Source organism: Stegodyphus dumicola, chromosome 1, assembly GCF_044657685.1.
Source record: "Stegodyphus dumicola isolate Sdum_Otavi_A_Nest chromosome 1, ASM4465768v1".
Classification (NCBI taxonomy): Eukaryota; Metazoa; Arthropoda; class Arachnida; order Araneae; family Eresidae; genus Stegodyphus; species Stegodyphus dumicola.
The window spans coordinates 118,450,896-118,468,345 of NC_140768.1; the positions used below are offsets into that span (position 1 = coordinate 118,450,896).

The 17,450-nt window shown below is 32.7% G+C and overlaps 1 protein-coding gene across 3 annotated transcripts in view; it reads right to left on the bottom strand.

Annotated features, from left to right (window-relative positions):
* spdi (sperm antigen with calponin homology and coiled-coil domains split discs) overlaps positions 1-17,450 on the bottom strand; it is a 249,616-nt gene that overhangs the window by 167,209 nt on the left and 64,957 nt on the right. Inside the window, exon 2 of one of the 3 annotated variants that reach the window (XM_085819741.1) lies at positions 13,512-13,593. The exons of the other annotated variants lie outside the window; for them this stretch is intronic. The gene's annotated coding sequence lies outside the window, so the exon portion shown is untranslated. The remainder of the gene's footprint in view (positions 1-13,511; positions 13,594-17,450) is intronic. 3 annotated transcript variants of the gene reach the window in all.

A 17,450-nucleotide genomic window follows, 5' to 3' on the forward strand; every position in this document is an offset into this window, starting at 1 on the left:
TAACCTTTTCTTAAATGAACAGAAAGGCACAGCTTGTGCAGCAGACGAGCTTCAGCGACTTGTGAGTGCTTAAATTAACATAACAGAAAGTTTAATTACAAGCACAGTCTCAGAGTACATTGTAAAAAAAAAGCTCGAAGTTTTCAGACAAAAGTCTTGTATAGTTACAGAAATTCGAACAATTACGAAGGAAATACCTGTAACGAACACAGAACCAAACGAAACTGTAAACTCTACAGGAATTTTTCAAGACGTTTTGCTTAGATTTTGTCCGTAGCGTGTGATCACGTGGCTTAAAACGGCTGAGAGAGAAGAACCAATCAGGAAGAAGGTGGAAAAACAGCGTCTTAGCGGGAGAGTTCAACGATAGTCGCCATGTTAGCCATTATTTTTGCAATGGTCGAGGTAAGTTCGAAATAGTGTTTGACGTGTATTTTACTAATTTTATGTAATGTATTTGTTATGTTCTTTACACTATCTATAATTAAATTCTTTTAATGTTTAGCTTATAATTCTAATGCTCCTAAATAAACCTGTGTTGAATTATTGTTAGAGTTCAAATCACAGAGCTTGTGTTCCATTTAGTAAAATAACAACTTTTATTCGTTACATCTGCAGGTGTCTGCAGTTAAACTGCTCATATTTATAAACAGAAACAAATTTGTTAATATGTTAGTTTAAAAACAAATAAGCTTAATATTAATGTTCTATCTATAGTCTAATAATTTCTCATGTTAAATATTTATGTATCTTTTAAAACATATCGCGTTAGAATATTCATATTTTTCATTTTGTTGACAGATGTAACATTATTATTCCGTACATGTTATCATTAATCCCAGCGTGAACTGCTTTAGAATATTTTTCAGAGCATTATTACACTATGTATGTTATTATTAATCTCAACAAAAAAGAAAAAATAAATGTAATATATTTAAAAAATTCGACAAAATAACTTAACATACATTAAAAATGGAATATTATTTCATTAATACATGCGATAAGTTCGCCTTAAAAGATTATATAGTTGGATAGCAATTACATATTTGTAAAAGTATTCAATGTATATTATTTTTTGTGTTAAAGATAGTTTTAATCCAGGACAGTCTTTACCAACTTATAAAGCATCTATTAAGTTACATTATAACCAACATTTACAAAAGGCAATAATCGAAATGCCATGACTTTGACATATTTTTAACTATGATGTAACATACTAGGAACATTAAAGAAAAAAAATTCTATTTTTTCCTTTATGCTTGTTGAAAAGTAAAATATTAATAAAATGGTACAACATTCATTCTAGTACTTACAATGTAAATTTACATATAAATTTACTATAAATTTTGGTGCAAAGTTCATTATAAAATGCATTTGCTAATATTTAATAGTTATAGCATTCAATATCAAATCATGGAAATATTAGTAATGATACGTCAGTTGCATATATTAATTTCAATACTCAGCTCAATGCCAAATTTCTTCTATATCTGAGATAACATGTATTTTTTTAGAATAATTCTTTTGTGCCATCTTTTCATTTAAAAATCTCTTTGAGATATATTTTAATGTAAATTATTTTCAAAATTATCCTCATTAGAATGAATGTTGTTCTCTTTATTATGTTTGAAACTGCCGTTACGCTAAAAAATATATTCAGAAAACTATTTATTGGTGAATGTTTAAAATAAGTTCTACTGCTCCTTTTTGACAAAGAGTATCCATTTGAATTGCAGTTGGTTTTAATTAATCGTTGGTTGTATTTTTAAGAACTACTTGATAAAATTCAACAAATTAGTTCAATCTATGAGTTCATCTGAAAAACCTAAAATTTTTATTCCAATTCTGTCATGTGTATATATTTCAAGAATGAAAAAGAATTACAAATTCACTATCCAACAATACTGAGTAATATAAGTTGTTGATATAGCCAAACTTAAAATGACCCATTTTAAAACCAGATTAAATAAATCATCGCGTATTTTCGGTCATCGAATTTCTTTGGCGTTAAAAGTGTCATAGATTTAGTAAATCCAAGGGTCAAGGTAAGCTCAGATATTTTTTTTCATAGTTCATATTTGCTAAGTTATAAATTTTGCTGATGCAAAAGTTATGTAACTTATGCAAACATATGCTTAGAGTATTTGAACTAGTGTTGAAAAATCACTGGAATTTAAAATGTAATTGACAGTATGCCTTAAAGCTTGTTTTGGTAAAAGCATATTTATGGGTGCCCCTTGGCAAAAATTGGCGATTTTTGGCAGTACGTGGATACCGAGTTTGTGCAATTCTTTGACCATGTTATTTTGGCTTGTGTAGCGACGATTCGTGTGCCAAAAACCGCCGCTACACGAAGACAAGAGATTGGACATACTCGGTATCCATGTACACATCGACCTATTTTCACCTAAAAAAAAATCTGCGAATTTTACAAACTTGGCATCGCGCACTCCCTTGACTCCCATGTACACATCTACCTATTTTCACTTAAGAAAACATCAGAGAATTGCACAAACTTGTGCTCCCTTGATAATACAGGGAGCACCCTTCAATATACTCTAACTGTTGTTTTTCATAAATTAAAACATTTTAGGCATTTAAGATATCTTCCTGTAAGTTACAACTAAATGAATGACTCATAAAAAAATATCAAATTTTTGTGCTTAAGTGTAGAAGGAGTTATACACTTTTTAAATAACAGTGTCAGAAAAATATACTTTTTAAAATATGTAAACCATTGTTTGAAGTACAGAAAAACCTTCCTTAGCAACTATACCTCTTTAAGTGACTATGTCAAGTATTCTGGTGATACAAACATTGATATTAATTATCACTGAGAATCATGCTTTGTGAAGTAACCACCTCCATTAAATATCAAAATTGTACAAAATTATGGAAGGTTATAGAGAGGTTTTACTGTATACTTAAAGTATATCATATCACTGATAGATATTAATGATGTAAAAGATATTATCTAATCATAAATATTTCAAGCATTAAATAGCTTAGTGTAAGTCAATAAGTTTTCAGATTCTGACTTTGTATCCTGTCTTTCACTATGTAATATTTTTCTAGCAACTGTGTTAAGTACCAGTAAGTAAGTTTCTGTCTTAAATACCACTTAATGTAATCAGGTATCATCTGTTCTGTCTGTAAAACTTAATCGTAATAAGCGAACAAATGAATATCTGTAAAACTAAAGATGACACTCTATGTAAAAAATACAAGTATTAAAATGTCTATGAGAGGAACATTTAAAATATTAAATCCACGATCAATTTTTGCGACATCTAAGATAGAAAATACCCAAACTGACTAGTTAATTCAGAGGATGAATGCATGTAACATCATTGTTCATGTGTTTGTTAATTGTGTAAGTTTTGAAGTTCATGCATTAATTGTTGATAACTATATTATTGGCCTTATATATATACTTGCATTTCAAAATTTTGTATATTTTGCCAGTGAGCTAAGTATTAAATGCTGTTACGTATAAGTTCATATTATGTGGAAAAGTAGTTTTTGATCTAACACTTTCTGAGAATTTTTTAATGTTGATCATCAAGCTTAAAGCATACGGCTGAAATTACCAGTATTAACCATAATTTAATTATTCTCCTATTTCAGCGTTTCTCAAACTTTTTTCGAATAGAGATTATGTGAATTATCATAATTTGTGAATCGCCTTGCTGCTGTTCCCTTCGAAAGCAATTTTTTAGCATATATTACTACTAGTACACTTATATTTTTAATATATAATTAAAATCCGTTATATTTTATAATTAAGTCCATCGAAGAAAAGTTATATTTCTAATATTTCAAGATTATTAATGAGAAGGATGATTTGTAATTCTTGCATGGCTCTTTGGATATATTTGGATATATGATGGTAAGACCACAGTCTTAGTGGATATATGATAGTATATTTGGATATATGGTGGTAAGTACCACAGTTATAGTGCTTTAAATCCATCTTTTACTGCTAAGACTGAGTGGGAAGTCTGTAAGTAGGGTAACCAATAATAAATTTCATAAAATGTCTATCTTACGAGAAAAGGTGATAGATGATTGTCATATGTAACTTTTTAAACTCTGAGATTTTTCAACTAAATTTTTTTGTCTCCTTTGGAGACTTCGGAGGACCAAGAGGGCAAACTGTATGATCCACAGATTGAGAAGTGCTACCTTAATACATTTCAATTTCTAGAGAAATTAATCTTAAAAAAAATCTGATCATTATTAAAACTACTTTACAAATTTATTTTATATTACAAATAAATATAGTAAATATCTAATAAACCTCAAATTATTTTCTGCAAAATGAATTATTTAAATTTGTACTGCTTTTGCTTCAAAAATGGATGATACATGCAATTTATGATTTCATGAAAGGACCAAAAGGAATCTTGTTTGCAATTTAATTATTTAATTTTAAAAAAGATTTAAATCATTTGGAATATGTGCAAGTGCATGCAATTATTATGAAGAGATTCTGAATTAAAATGTCACATAACAAATTTAGAATATGTTATGTACTTCTAACGAATGTGATTTTTTCTTTATTTAGGAGCCATGCTTTGAATCCTAAGAAGAGGAGGACTGCACCTTCACCAATATGATTAATTAAAAATAACAATAATATAAATTTTTCCTATTTTTTTATTTTATTTTCCTTTTGGATAGTTTTCAAATAAAAATAAACCTATTTTTGTTTCTATATTCTGTGTATTGGAATAAAGAGTCCCCCCCCCAGTGTTCACTGATATGCATGTAAAAGAATTGTGTGCAAAATTAAATCAATTTTTGTTTGTCACATTCATTTTTCACAGTATGTACAATTTTCAAGATCTACAATAGAAGATTCATTGTAGCATAAGTCATTTTTTTTCTGTGCATTTTAAATATAAGATCTGTTTTTGTATATATCAACATTTTCCATACCTTTTTCTTATTTAATTTATAAAAACGTTAAAATATAATAAAATCAAAATAAGTGTATATCTATTTTTCAAGTTGGGTAAGGAGGAGAGGCATGATCTAGCAAAGGTAAAATGGTTGAGAACCACTAATATATGGTATTAAAAGTATTTTCATTTCTGCATTAAATTGCTGGAACCAAATAGATCTTTTATATTATCTTTAATAGTTTTTGTCAACTAAATCTAATCTTGCAAGATGTAGTTATGCATAACGGAATTCATTATTATGAATTATATTGACTGTTAATTATAGATCTTCACGCTAGCTGTATATGTTAGGAGTGAAATGCATTGCAATATCCAATATTTTCAAAATATGATATTTTTTGAAATAAAATATATGATTATGGAATATTACATTAAAATGAAATGGTTCCTTATGTAACCTGTATGTTACACTAAAAGGCTTCATTGAATACTTGTAAAGTAATGAGCAAATACTAAGTTAATATCTTGTGTGAATGAATATTATCTTACAGAATTTTTTATTCCATAAAAATCTATCTAAAAATATAATTTTGTTGAATGAAGATTTAAACGTTTTTCCCGAAGATTTAAAAAGTCGTTTGAAATAGTGATAACAAAAACACTAATCTGAAGCATTTAATAAATGAATAGAAAATTTTGAGAACAATTAAATCATCCACAGGAATTTTGAAATAATCATCGTGTTTTTGACATCAGTTAAAGAAAGAAAATCTGAGTCATTTTGATTATAGTGATAAATTAGTTCCATTAATAGTAGGATAGAAAATTAAAATTTTAAGGAGCCATTATGCATTATCAATTTTTCATTAAAAAATTTTTAGTTTATTACTACTATCATATCAATTATTAATGCTGAATTCTTTATCTTCAGTTTTTACATTCTTAAGTCTAATTTTCTTAATTTTCTAGGCATAGCAAAGAAAAATATAATTATAGGATCAAGGCATTTCCAAATACGTTATATTTTCTTCCTTAAATTTTTAAGATCATTCTATATTCATCATGTATTATAGACACAGTATCAGGGGATTCTGTTCAATTTTTCAGTTAGAATTTGGGACGAAGTTGTGAAGTCATACCTACATTAAATGCTTGAATTGATTATTTGAAATATGACAAAGCAAGAGAGGGCCATCTGTCCAAGGAAAGGAATATTTTAAGGAAAACTTCATGTTACACAAACATTTACACAGGCAGCCCATTCTCTAGGATTTAAATCTAGAGCCAAATGCTAGTGTTCAGCTTACTGTCTGGCTGCCTGTAGGCAATAAATGTTTTAGTAGAAGGAATACTTGAAAAAATTAAATTTAGAACTAACTAATTCTTCAATTTTGTATTCAATAAGAAGAATGTAATTTATTAATAAAGTTTTAAATCTGGGAAAATCCCTGTACAACTGTCCGATTAATTAATCTATTATTTCAATTAATGGTTAGTAGCAGAAGAGATTAAAAAGCATTTATGCCTAAAAGAATTATATGTTGTAATTTAAATGAATAATGCAATTAAGCATGAAAATAATTTTGGATATCTTGTGATAACTGAATTTAAGTTCATTGTTGAGTTACATCAATAATTTTTTTTAGAATTTGAAAAAATATTTAGAATTGTTTATTGAAACAATTTCATTAAAATATTTTTTACTGTAATCATATCCAATTGCAGTCTCTTTAGATTACACTGTTGGGTATAAGGAGAATGATTTGGTTTAGTTTATTTAAGTATGGCAAAGCACACTAAGACTATCTGCCTAAGCGGAGAAATGCCTTTGTGGAGGACTTTCGAAGGGAAACTGACTTATATACATGTTACACATGGAGAAAACCATGAAAATACCCATACAACCAGCCCATTCGCGGGATTTGAACCTCGGACCGAACTACCAGTGTTCAACGGAGGAATTCTAGAACATTACTAATTTATTGCCAAAAAACCATTAAGTCTAATACACAAGTTTTTTTTTCCAGCTATTTCATGATGCATATGTAACTTTGAGATGTCTCAAAATTCAATAAAGGAAAGTAATGCAGATGTAATAAAAACATAAAATTTGGGCGTCTTTTTAACATTGGGAATATTTTGAAAGAAAATGTTGTATATCTTTTAGAAAATCTAAGGTATTTTTCCTTAAAAAAAACTTAATAATATTTAGAGTTACATAACTTCCCTTTCCCCACAAATAAATAAATGCAGCATATTTTGTTACAAGCAGTAGCTGTAGACATTTCACATAAAACATATGTTCTACATGTGTAATTATTTATAGTAATATTACAATTAAAATATTTAATATTTGAGAATACATCATTTTTGTATTTTGTATAAGACAAATATGTTCTATATGCATAATTATTTGGAAGAACTTTTAAGTAAATTATCTGCAACTTTTACATATATATCCTTTAAAATTTCACATGAAAATACATGTTCTTACATAATCACTTGCAATAACCTTACAAGCAGAACACTAGTAATCTACAAATATTCCCTTTAGTAATTCACATTCAAAAATTACGATTTACTTACACTATTATTTCCTGTAATCTTTACAGATGTTTACATTGGTAAATCACATATGAAAAACATGTTATACTTACACGATAATTTCCTGTAACATTACAGATCTTTGATCTGTAACCTTTACAGACATATGCTTCGGTAATCAACATACAAAAACTTTGTTATGCCTACGGAATAACTTCCTGTAACATTACATGTCAAACATCTGTAACCATTACAGGTATAATCTCTGTAAAATTACTAAGAATATTCCTGTTTTGATTACTCAAATAATCCATGGCATCCCAGTTTCCACGACTTTTCTTAGTAACTTTACAGATTTTTTTTTACAGTGTACAAAACAGACTACTTAAGCTGACTCAAACAGTAAACAGCACGTATTTTAAAGTGTCGGCTAGCAAGACGCTAAAAAGCAGGAATGCAACTAAGGCAGAGCTTCCGATACTAACAGCACGACGCAGCTGCCACAACCTCTAACGATTAAAAACCATCAGCTTATACACCTAAAACCTAATTTATGTTTTGGTGGGGATTACGGAGAGGAGAATTTATAGTAAAGTTTTAAATCATAAAAATTGCTTAATTAACATAAAATACATTATAAATTTTCCTAAACATTCCCATTACGTGCTGAAGAGGTGCAAGTTACGACCGTCTCCTTAAGACGTAAATTTTAACGTACAATATCGTTACTTTTCGAAACATTCCCAGTACGTTCTATAAAGTCTACTTTACACGACTCTGGCGTAGTCAGAGCTTTTACTGCTCGGGGCGGTTCCTGAGTTTGCCGCCTGGGGCAGTCAATGAATTTGCCTCCCCTCCTGGTATACAAATAATTATGAAAAATGTCAAAACGCCATGTCCAAAAATAAATCAAAACTCTGCGTTTATTTATCAGAGAAATCTTTCATTGCAACATTTTAAAATTATATTATAATTTTTTTTTTTTTTTTTTTTTTGTTCACGAAATCACCTGTTGTAGATATCTATTGGATTGCTCTTGCTGTTATATAGACAGTAGAGATCCTTTTATGTCATAAGGTATTTCTCCCGCCTTCTTAGCGAGCCTTCGTGGTGCAGTGGTCTGCACGCTCAGCGCATAATTGAGAGATCCGCGGTTCGATTCCCGGCGAAGATGTTGCATGTTTTTCATCTTTCCTGCTTCCAAAAATACCAAATGTCTCTACAATGTAACAGTTATTTTATTGGTATATGAACAGTTAACAATTCTTAAAAGCAAAATGTACATCTGTAGTTCGTAAGTACTACTTAAATGATTATTAAAAAACGCTTTTCACAACTAGCAATACTTAACAGCAGTTGAGAGGAAAGTTCGTACTTGTATTCCAATATTTCCAACTTTATTCCGGACATTGTATTTTAGAATAACTTACAAAACTTAAAAGGACCGCCCTTCCACGTTTTTGTTTTTCATGTATTTGTTTCGTTTTCCCTAGCAACAGCGAAAATAAAACTCTGAATTTTTTCTGCATTATCGAGGAATTTTTTCTTATCAGGTAAATTATGATCATGATGATACAGTAATCATAATTTAGTTGACATTCGTGATTTGCATTCAAAAGTGTCGACGGAATAAGAAAGGTTATAATAAGAGTATGTAGCTGTTAAAATCACTACGTGATTTTTACTCTAGATAAAGTATTAAAGTATATAATCACTACGTGATTTTTACTCTAGATAAAGTATTAAGTATTATTTTTACTCTATATAAAGTATTAAAAATCACTACGTGATCACTACTGTTAACAGTAGTGATCACGTAGTGATTTTTAATACTTTATCTAGAGTAAAAACACTTTTTCTTCTAATTTACTTCTATATGACAATTTAGAATATAATTATTCTTAACCTGCCTCGATGATACGCTTGACTAATACCTATAAAATAACGTTTCATGCAAAAATGCCGCTCCTGGAAATGCGTCGCCCGGAGCGTACCGCCATTTTGTAACTACGTGTTGAAATAGTGCGTGTTACAACTGTATTCCTACGGTACATGTTTGCAGCTTGTGCTAAAGCGCTCTAGAACTGTAACATAGAGATGCGATTTAGCACGTTCATGAAACACTTGCCATGAACATTCGAGTCGGGAAAGGGACAGAAGATTACATTTCTTGAATCTGTCTTTTATATTCCAGTATCATAACCCTAGCTCTTAACTTATATACTACCAATCTCCACGACGCCAAATCTGTAGCATCAACAAGTTACAGAGCTAAAAATAAATCCAGCTTCAGGGTCGACAGTATTTTCTCGTGGTGTCGACAGTATTTTCCCGAGCCATCCATCTTAAAGAAGGAGAGCCCGGTCGAGATGAGTTAGTTGTGTGAGCCAAGACCATCATGCAGAATGCGTACGTGAGAAGAAGTAATCTTCGTAGCAGCTAGTGCAAGGGCTGTCGAGATAAATAAAAATGTGACGTGGGAGGGCGAATTCGTTATCTAGAATCGTGGGAAATTTTTTCCTAACCGTTTGTCCCTAACGCAATAAACGTTGAGCGGGTGAGACAGTATATCCATCAACGAAAAGAGAGGCTTTTTCACTGATTGTGAAAACCTAGAGCTAGTGATTGGTTTGTAACAGTTTCTGAATTTTTCCCGACCATCTCCTTCTCTTACGCTATTGAGCCCCCAATGACTTCTCTCGTTTTCCACAAACTTTATAGACGAAACATTTTTAATGTAACAAATAACTACGAAAAATGTCAAACCGACATGTAGCAAAATAAATTAAAAATCTGCGTTTTAAAATTGTATTATTATTTTTATTGCTTTTTTGTTCTCAAAGCCATCAGTGACATTGTAGATGCTTATTGGATTGTTCTTGCTGTTATGAACATATCAAAAGTTGTCTAAAGGAAAACAGTTATGTATACTTACTGTACGCTTTTCACAACTAGCAGCACTTATAACAACTGAGAGGAAAGTTCTACTGCGATCGAAGTTTGACTATATCGTAAAACCTTAGCGTGAAAGCCGTTCGTCAACCGAAGTGTTTGCAAACCGCAAACAATTTTACCCATAGGAATAACAGGCAGCCCTCGACTTTCGCCCATAATTGCCATCTGTAAATGTGTGCGAATGCTGAATATTAAAAAATAAAGGAATATTAAAATGAATAAATAATTAAAATAAAATAAATTGCATTTTAAAAATATTTATTTATTAATAAGTTAACGAGTCGTGTTTTTGCGTTTTTCATGTGTTTTCTTTATAAACTTTTCAAAAGTTAGCTGAATACCACCCCTTTTTTATGATAAAGTTTCTATCACACGCAGTTTCTTTCTCACTCGTTCTACGTACTTTAAATATGCGTTCTCCACTGGCATCACATTCTTCCATGATAGTCAGACTTTTGCCAAGATTCAAGAAAGCTTCATTCACATTCTTGATTGTCAAAGTCTTGACGATTTTATAAGCTTCTTATTCCTCAATTTCGGTGCCCACCAGCGGCCGAACTTAAAGTCACTGAATCCTGGTAGTGTAGTCCGGGGTTCGAACCCCGGAGAACTGACTGGCTGCATGAGCGTTTTCGTGGTTTTCTCCATGTGTAACGTGAATACAAGCCAGTTTCCGCAGAAAACCCTCCATGAAGGCATCTCTTCCCTTAGACAGAGAGCCTTCGTGTGCTTTGCCATAATCACATAACCCAAAACAAACTTTCTCACTTACATTGCGTATTTAATTTAACTTCTATTGCTTAATTAAGTATTCATTTAACAGAGATACTGGGTGAGATTCAATCAACTCATTAATATATTCGTTGTTAAAGTTTAAGTTAAATTCATTCATTATGCTAACTATTTCATCTTGACAGTTTCCAAAGTTTCTTCAGAATTTATAAAATCACTCATCATTTGTGGACATAATTGTTTCCGGGAACCTTCATTGTTGACTCGTTTATTTCAGTATTGTTTATTGTGTTTCGCATATTATAGTTCTTCCAAAAATTCCCTTAATGTGGGTCCATTCTACCCTGCCTTGATGGTCTGATTCATTCTTGTCCTAATGCAATATTGTTTAAATGTATCTATCACTTTTCGATGCATGGGCTGTATGAAACAGGTAGTTACTATGAGGGAAAACACAACATTGATTTCCAGGTCTTTCTTTCACTCAGCGCCACTCGACACTGCTTGAGACTCACTGGCCTCTAAAATTTACCCAATGTGTTGCTTACATTTTAAAATATTTCTCAAATGAGACAGGGTGTAAAATCTCTGTTTGCAAACTCAATCTGTCCACAATTTTTTTAGGCCGAAGACACGGTCCTGTAAATTAATGGTCTCAAGCAATTATATACGGTTCGCGACTACATTTCCCATAAATTAATTAGCATTATTATGACACTATTTATTAGGGCAATAATTTGAAGAAAGCTTTAATATTTTAATAATTTTTAAACCAGCTTTATAAGCATTAAAAATGAACTTGAGTTATGCGTCGGAAACTCTTTCAAACGAAACTGATTCATTTACACTATGGTATAAAACTAATTCCAAGATTTGAAGATGCAGATATTTTTTTTTCATACTTTTCAAAATATAAATACTTTCAGTTACGAATTTTTGCTATAAGAATAATAACTTTTTTTGGAATGTATTATTTGCTATGTAAACAATTTTTTTTCGCATTTGAAAATGTGTCTAGGGGGGAGGAAATGACTGTCGCGTGAGATTTGGTGGCGTCGTAGATAGATGCATAAAGAATGACAGACCAGCAAACGTGGTCGAATTTAATAATTTTTCTTTTGATTCATGGTTGATAGACATTTTTCATTAATCCAACATAAAAGAATGGAAGCTATAGCGCTTTGTTCTAAAACTAATTTTTTCACATCGGTACCGATAGACTTGTGGAATAGATTTTTGAAGAAAGCAGCAGCAAGTTGCAACAGCAAAGTGGAAAATCCAAAAGTTACGCATTCAGAAGATGTGGAAGAGAAAAATTTTCGTTTGCAACGGAAATCTTTAACTTGACTGGATAAAAGATATCGGCATTGCAGAGTTACGTAACGTTGTACGATGCAAATTAATTTTGAATTGATAGTTTAGATTCATATATTATAGATAATTATTATTTTAAAAGAGAAAGGGGATGTACCCGAATTAAGGTGAAGGGACTACAGCCAGTTAAATTAGAAGTTTGCATGACATATTTTTTTATTTTACACAGTGTATATATTTTAAATATGTCTCAAGAATGATGTTACATATTTTTTCACTTTATTAAGTAGATAAAACATGTTCCCATGTTAGTCTAAATGCATCTTCATCTAATATCCTCTAAAATATTTCGCTATTCTATCTGGGCCACCTCTATCTATAATCTCTACTGATAAACCACATTAAACTTTAAAAGAGCCTTTTTAGGCAACCATTAAAATCTGAGTCCTTTCAAAATTGTTTTCCTTTTTTCCCCTCTATTTTTTTATTATTAATTTTTATGAATTTTTACATGCAATTCTTTTGCAAAATTTAAATACGTAATCATCTCTGGTCCAAGAACAAATTAATGCACCTTATATTAATTCCTATAAAGAAAATTGTTTCGATTTGCAAACTTTTCTGTTGGCGAAAATTCCTTCAGGAACGAATTACATTCGTGAACCAAGGCCTCACTGTAATTAAGGAAATCTGATTCCTGCACATTTAGCATTTAAATCTACCCCAGATCAGTTAATGCTATCATTTGGATATTATTATCGAACTGCCAAAGTCCCTTTCGTTTGTATATAAAAGCATCGTAAATACATCGCTTATTAGGATCAGCAGTTCGGTTAATGTTAAAAAAATATTATGGAATAAAATTATTTTAAACTGAAATAAAATCGCCAGAAAAAGTCAAAATAGATTGAAAAATCGTCATATAAGGGATTAAGTCATCAAACATCTCGATTTCGATTTTAATCAGCCATTTAAAACTAAGCCCCTCTCCCCCCCCCCAAAAAAAAGAAAAGGAAAAACAGAAAACTTAGTTTAGGCGTAGATTTTGAATAACTCTACCGATTTTGAAGGCGCTCAATCACAGGTTCCCCTTCTTTAGGAAGGGAGGAATCCTCAGATTACATCTTCCTTTTCCTTGCCCCTGAAAAACAAACAAACAAACATGAAAAAATCTACTAAGATTTCTTTTCTGCCTAATTTTTAATTTTGCATTGGCATATTCTCTTTCAACGACAGATGCCCTGCGAGTATTAGATTAGGGGTAGAATATCGATCAAATAATTTCTACAAACGTTATGAGCACTTCATAAATGAACTTTTGCGTTACAAAGATTGTGTATAGTTCATAAATAAGTTTTTGCTTTTAATAATTACAATGTGATGAAATTACAATAATTGCAGTGCCTATTTATATGTTTATAGCCATATTCATATGAAATTAGTTAAATTCCATAGCTATTTGGAAGGGCATTTCTTTTTCTTATCGTTTAATGCTATCATTCGGTTAATGCTATCAAAATAGTCGTGAACAAAAATGATCATATTACGCTGCGTTTACAGTAATTTGCTTTTAAGTAATACCTCACTTAAATAATACCGCCCCATTGAATACCTCACTTATCTCAATAACGAAGTAAGTTTAAGTAAGAGCAAAAATCATCGCGCTTTCCATCTGATGTCAATATTATCATAAGCTAAAATTAACTAACAGTCACTGACTGTCTCTGACAGTCACTGACCACTCTTCAACCGCATGTCTGACTGCCAGACATGAGGTCGAAGAATGGTTTTTTAAAGAGTATATTATCACACCCACATTCTCCCATTAAGTATGAAATTTCCCCCATTAGTGCGTTTCGTGAAACGTGTGCGTTGTTCAAAGATCGGTAATCTTGGAAAGTAAGTGGACTGAATAATCCTTACGATTAGATCTAATCAAATAATGGTATTCTATCTCATACATTTTTCACTTTCGTTGTGTATTTCAACAAAATTATATATAGTGGCGTTGTTGCTATAGGAAAGCGGACGGTTGGTCAGCCCCGGGTGGCATATTTTTAGGAGTAGCATTTTCTGTTAGAAGTATTATTTTAGAGGTGTTAGTTTGGTAGATCGCAGAGACAGGTGAAGAATAATGAGCTTTTTAACTTCATATACGGAATTAAATTGAGAAGAAAAACAGATTTTACTCTAAATAAAGTTGTATTGTTACGAGCTTTGTATATAAGAAAATAATTTTAGTGAAATTATATGTAAGTTGTAGTACCTCTTGTATAATGTAACAGGAAAGACTTTAGAATGCAAAGCTTCACCGGAAGAATAGGGACACTGTGATAAGTCCGTTTACGCTGAGGTAAACAACTATCTCGCCGAGCTGGCGTTGGTTTTGGAAACTAATTTTTGCTGCCCAATTTGGAAAGAAATGGCCGAAAATTGCCAAGTTTTGCAAACATTTTGTGACATATTGGTTCGATCTCTAAGTAGCTGTAACTGGTCCGATCGCTGGGTAACTGTCACCGTATCCGGTCCTAAGTAACTGTACCTGTATACGACTTCCAGCAATTTTGTGAAATTGAACCTACCGGAAACTTCTCTGGTGGAAGGGGGGAACTATATAGGAATGGAGAGAGCATCAGCCTTCAGTTTAGTTCAGAGCACTGAGTTTAGAATATTGAGTCATCGCTATGCGAACTTATGCTTTTGAGGCTCTTAGTGTTTAACGTTCTAACCAATTTCAAGTGGTAACTACAGATTGTTCTCTATCATACTGAGAATAGCTGCACAAGTACATTTGTGTGCAGGTTTCAGAACTGTGAAGACTTTGTGAAAAATAAATTTCATTCAGCTTCCATAGCGTCTGTGTGCATTCAATCCATTAGGAATACATATGCACGTAACAAATTTTGTGTAAGAAGTGGTATTGAATGCCGATGACAAAAGCGATAGAGTCGCAAATAAGACAGTTGGCGACAGCCTTTATTGCATTCCAAGAAAAGATGCAATGGGGCCATCAGGTCCATTAAAGAAAAGATAAAAATGGGCCAGATAAAATAAGCCGTCAAATTAATTGAATAAGAGATAAAAGCTGGACAAGAAAAGAGGGTATTGCGCTAATAAACATAAGGAAAAAAAGACATCAGATCAGTTTAAGAAGAGATGGAGGAGAGTCAAGAAGAAATACAGAGAAGTTATTTCCACAATAAAAAAAAATTCCAGGCTATGGAAGGCAGAACAGACACAGATGAAAATTAATTTGAAAAGAGAGCTGAAAGTCGAAAAGGGAGTTTATGCTGTCGGAACAACAAATAGATGACAGAGCTTCAGCTGCTGTCTCCAAGGAAGCTTGTATCATATGGCACTGTGGTTATGTCTGAAATGGAACTATCACACCACCAGATTAAAAAACCATCATTTACTTCCAGTTCTGTTGCAAAAAGTCAGCTATAGCATGTCACCAAATCATGTGTACAACTTTTAGGTACTAATGTTGTATCATATGGCACTGTGGAAATTTGGTACCGAAATTTCAAAAGCAAGAACTAGGACTTTGAGGAAGCAGAGCGCTCTGGCCGCCCTACTGATGTTGATGATGGCCGTCTGCTTGAATTTGTGGAAGATCAACATGCAAGAGTTAGAGAGCTTGCTAAGGAGTTAGACATTAGTGCCATGTCCATTAGTCGCGCTATGCATTGCATAAACTTGACGTACAAGTTTAATCACTGGGTGCCGCATGAGCTGATTCAAGCGGATAAAGACAGACTAGCATCTTGCTGCTGCTCTGGGTCTGTACTAATCTACTCGAGTATCAACGCAAGCACAAAAATTCGGGGCTGGAATCTGTTTGTAGGGCAACGCATGGTACGACGTTCAGATGAGTTTATCTCCAGTCGTTGAGCCAGATCTTTTCGGATGATGGTAACATTGGCCCCTGTATCGATGGTCATATTGCAAGGAACTCAGGAGTCCGTTACTGCCCCACTCAATGCAGAAATCGGAAGTTCTTTAAAATACTTCTCAATAGCTGGGAACCTACGCCTTGCTTAGATGGCCACTAATCAATTCCCCTCCTCCTTACTGAAAGTGGGTAAATCCATAGTGACTCTGGAAAATGTTTTGACGGCTTTAATTTCTGGCTAATGTATTCTCGACCCTCTTTAAAGCTATTAAAGTAGGATGGATAAACCTCATGGAAAGGCTTAGTTTTCTATAGCGGCGGACGCAAATTGATGGGATTCCGAAGCAAAGGCCTGCCATCTCACCGCTTTTCTTAGAACAAACGTAACGGATATCCTTCACACCCTTTCAGAAAACAAGAGGCTAGATTTCGAAGTTCTATTCGGCACGTTGGAGCTGCGCTTTGGCAAGAAGTGTTTAAAAGCTTCACTTAAAATATGGCCGACAAAGGGCCACGGAAACATTCTAGGAGCTCGCTACGGATGCCTTAAGGCTGTCTCCTCTCACTTTTCCAGACTGCAAGAACAGAAACAAAGCAATTCCTGTCCCTGAGAGTGCTTCGTCGATGACCTTCGTTATCCTGAAATACAGAAAGCTCTGTGAATGGCGGATGTCAATGATCTAAAGAGCACTTTAGTATACGCCATAAAATTCGAGGCAGCCCAGCAAGCGTCCGATATTGACCACCATCAAGCCAGAGCTTCTCATGCTCAGAAACTAGCGGATCAAGTGAGTGATCCTCTAGATGATGTAACCAGGCAAGCCCCTGTCTTGAGGCGATGAATGAGTGACAACAAACCCATAAAGTGCTGGAACTGCAGTGGTGAAGGCCAGGTACGAAGGAACTTCTGAAAACCCCAAGACATGAAAGCTAAGACCACTTTCAGTAAGGAGGAGGGGAACTGATTAGTGGCCATCTAAGCAAGGCGTAGGTTCCCAGCTATTGAGAAGTATTTTAAAGAACTTCCGATTTCTGCATTGAGTGGGGCAGTAACGGACTCCTGAGTTCCTTGCAATATGACCATCGATACAGGGGCCAATGTT